The sequence below is a fragment of the Wasmannia auropunctata genome, unplaced genomic scaffold (assembly GCF_000956235.1).
Source record: "Wasmannia auropunctata unplaced genomic scaffold, wasmannia.A_1.0 LD336039.1, whole genome shotgun sequence".
Classification (NCBI taxonomy): domain Eukaryota; kingdom Metazoa; phylum Arthropoda; class Insecta; order Hymenoptera; family Formicidae; genus Wasmannia; species Wasmannia auropunctata.
Window position 1 is genome coordinate 947,226 of NW_012026851.1, and position 4,217 is coordinate 951,442.

General features: G+C 32.5%; 1 long non-coding RNA gene across 1 annotated transcript; it reads left to right on the top strand.

The window, feature by feature from the left end:
* The first annotated feature begins 2,583 nt into the window (after positions 1–2,583).
* On the top strand, positions 2,584–3,903 carry LOC105451994. Its single transcript, XR_974662.1, has 3 exons — positions 2,584–2,659; positions 3,425–3,609; positions 3,729–3,903. It is a non-coding gene; the product is annotated as an uncharacterized LOC105451994 (long non-coding RNA).
* Positions 3,904–4,217: the final 314 nt, after the last annotated feature.

Sequence of the window (4,217 nt, forward strand, 5' to 3'; positions counted from 1 at the left end):
CGCTCTGTAATGCGATCAGGATAAGAACCACGCATGTGTAGTAAGGGCTAAGAAATGGGAGAGAAGAAACGAGAGACAGGGACAGTGTCAGGCAACAGGATTTAATCTCTTAATTACCGGAGAATAGGCTCGCACCGCGTGCGGCCGTGCTAAAAACGATGCGGGGATTACTCGTAATAGTACTCTCATAAGTCCACCATCCGGCTTGTTTGTTAAATAATATTATTGCTACCCGATTAGGCCTACACAACATTATGCCATTGAGAGTCTCTTTCGGTTAATTGACTGTTGCATTAATAGATTAAAGCATGATCCATATAAGAAAATTTTTCTTAATTTTGTTATTTTTATTTAGCATCTTTAAGAAATTAAACTAATTATGCTATCTATGCAATTAATTTTTTATAGTTTACGGTTAAATAGCATTCATGTAAGGAAACACATAAGTTAATTTAATATCACGAATTTTGAGATCACGCGCGATTATCAGCTTTGACATTTTGCAAACAGCTGCGAAAATGGTGATTCAGCGAATATCGGGAACGGCCGATGGATTCCTAATTGACAGTCTCGCAGTGTGGAGCCACGATTCGCCGACACATTGATCTGCAATCGTAAGCGCAAAATAAAATAGAACTAGCGGAAGTACGACGTGCGTGTGCATGTGCGTGTGTCTGTGCGTGTGTCTGTGCGTGTGTCTGTGCGTGCGTGCGTGCGTGCGTGCGTGCGTGTGTGTGTGTGTGTGTGTGTGTGTGTGTGTGTGTGTGTGTGTGTGTGTGTGTGTGTGTGTGTGTGTGTGTGTGTGTGTGTGTGTGTGTGTGTGTGTGTGTGTGTGTGCAATATATACATAGAATGTGCATATACACACATATCTTCGATGATAATGTATACATGAATATTATTATTATTATCGAAGTTTTGTAGAGAGACTAGAGAGTTTTCTTTCGTTTATGAATTCTTGTGATTTTTTTAAAACTACAGCCCATTCTACAATACGTCGACGTCATAAGCTGTAAGAATGGAACAATTAGAATCGAATGTGAGAAGAATATTTGACTATGATTAGTCAATTCTTACAACATCGACATATGACGTATTGTCGATATCGGATCTAGAAGGGCATAATAACTTTTAAGTCAAAAGGCACTAAAAATCTAATAATTCTCACGGATTAAAATTTAGAATTAATTGCATATTTAATTCGTATTTTGTTTTGTCGTAATGTTTCTAGAAGTTCCTTTGCATATCTTTTCTAAAAGAATAAGCTAACATCTGGATATTTAAAGTTTAAATTAATAGTTTTCTGCTTATATAAGAGTGTAGATGTCAAATATACAATTTATCACATGCAAAATATGTAATTTTTTGTATAGCTAAATCTCCGATAAAGAATAAATGTTATTTTGTATTTATTGGAGATATACTACTATACTAGTGTAAAGAGGAATGTCCCATTGAAAAGCACCACTCATTTTAATTCTCGCGATTATTGTTGTGATATTTCCCATATTTATTATTTAAAACATATTGTTGCTTCTTTACATAGGGAAGATTAAAGTATTCAATAGTATAATCGAAACAGTGAGAAAAATTATTAGATAATAATCCAACATATGCATAGTCGCGTCCTTCTTTCCTTTCTCACTTCTTATGCTCGCTTACAGACACACATATCAGATAGACAGACAAACAGACAGCACATAGCACATAGCACATAGCACACAAATAGCAGACAAGCACACGCGAGCACATGTGAGAAAAAGACAATGAAAAACTTAATGAAAAAGTAACAAAGAAATATTGTACAAACGTAAAACATATAATATAATTATATTATAATCCGTAATACACAATTACATTATACACAGTTAACAATTACACAAAATTATTTTTATAAATATATCTAATTTTATAAATTTTATAAGTATATCTAAATTATTCTAAATATATATTAATATACAATTTCTTTATTCTCAATTGGAATTAATAGCGATTTATATTTCACTGATAAAAGAATCTGATTTCACGTTGCTACAGATATATGAATTATTTACTTATAATCTCGCAACATACTCATGTTATGACATGGATCAAGAGGTGAACGCCAGCATGCATTATTACCTAAGTCGATCTTATATGGTATCACTGGTGGTCCATACATATGTAAAAATTCCTCGCAGGGGCTTCTTCGCGAGAAAACTCGGCATAGGGATACCTAGGGGCTTCCTTCGTTCCTAGCATCTATTTTATGTAACCGAGTTTATGTCATTCGCCCTTCACTAATCATTCCTGTCGTGTGTGTGTGTGTGTGTGTGTGTGTGTGTGTGTGTGTGTTTGAGAGACAGTGTTTTATATAAATTCTTAATTTGATTACATACAAGCGCTAACGGAACACCTATGAGGTCTCTCGCGTAAAATTTATCAAAAGGTGACTAAATGACTCTTGTATCGATACTATCGATTTTGCACGAGACATGAAAATATTAACAATTTTTATTTAGTTACTTTTTCTTTTTGTTTTGCGCCTTTTTAAACACAAGAAAATGATACAAGTTTTGGTTTTGGCAACCTAAAAATGGCTCAACTTCGAAAACATGTATGTCTACTTTTATTATCGTTGAAGATGGCTTGAAGTCAAGCCTAAACATTCAACAATAAAGTAATGTAAACTTAAATATAACGTACAGAATATTAAACTGTTGAAATATAACTATTAATTACATACAAATAACAACATAATTATTGTTAAATTTAAATTTAATATATAAGTAATAAAAAAATTTCCATCTGCTTTACTTACGAACAGAAAATATGATTTTATAAGTCAATATATTGTCAATATATGTAATTTGTATTTAACCTCTTATTATTACGTTCAAAATTTTTGAGTAGTTTAGATTCAAATTATAAAGATTCAAATTAAATCAAATAGTTTACACTCTCTAGCTATCTCTAGCTATTACATAATTTGTTTAATATAATGTTATGCGTAAACTAACTGGGTGGTCTGCAAGGACTATAACCAATGACTTTTAACTTCTCTCTCTTTCTCTCTTTCTCTCGCTCTCTCTCTCTCTCTCTCTCTCATACTTGACAGAATTTTAAAGTTTGAAGAAGGTGTGTATTTATGCACAAAATCGATTTTGCATCATGTCATGCACACTACAGTCACCCCCCGTGGTTCGGTAGCACATCTACCTAGCAAAGATCTTTTGTTACACTCAATTCACCAGCTGCGTCCCTAAAAATTATGGTGCTCTTAAAGCCAATCTAAACACGTACCATCATTTCTCAACTTGTAGAATCGAACCACTCGTTTTGCTTGCGGGTCAAAAATACGATTTCTTACCGTTTTTTAATGTTCTGAGCAATATGTGATATTGTAAATATATCTTAATTTATATAAACTCTATTTTTTCATGAGAATAATGTTGAATGCGAAAGATGCTGAAAATTTCGCATTCAAAAATAATGAACAAATTGCAAGGAGAGACGAAGTTAAATACATTTATAAACGCCAATGTTATAACACTAACTAGAAAGGTGGTTTTTATTATGGAACAAAAAGGCTATTTTGGTTAAAAGTCTAATCACATCTAACTATTAATGGTATTAATATATCAAACTTATATCTAATTATTGTCACACACATGTGTAGTATTTAAATTTAAAAATTTTTTAACATGGTAAAAATTGTATAAATTATCTACATTTCATATTTTCAATAGAAATTTAGCGATAAAAAATCGACAAAAATCAACACAAGCACAACATATGAGAAATTTTTAAAAGAGATCTTGTTAAAGATCAATAGAACATTTACAGCAAGTCAAATGATTTATAAGGCAATAAAGGCAATGGCCCAAAAAATCTTAAAAGGACGTTGTCTCACTGACCTACATTTTGAACAGGAAAATTGTTATGGTAGGTCTCGCTAGAGCAGTGACTGCCTGGCCAACACACCGTTTAGATATAACTTCTTATGTTTCTCCACACAAGGAGAAAACTCTTTTGTACCAGAAGCGACAAAATCGATTTTGTCCCTTTTCTTATTTTTTCTGTCCTGTTTGTATCCTATTTCCATTTGAAGAATGAAAAAGGTATTTGCACTAACAATAAGTTAAATAATCTAAACATAAATTACTGATGAAAAGTGACTAAACTTGACCAATACAGTAGCTGATCTTTGGTTTTCCGCACAAGACGTTAACAATAAG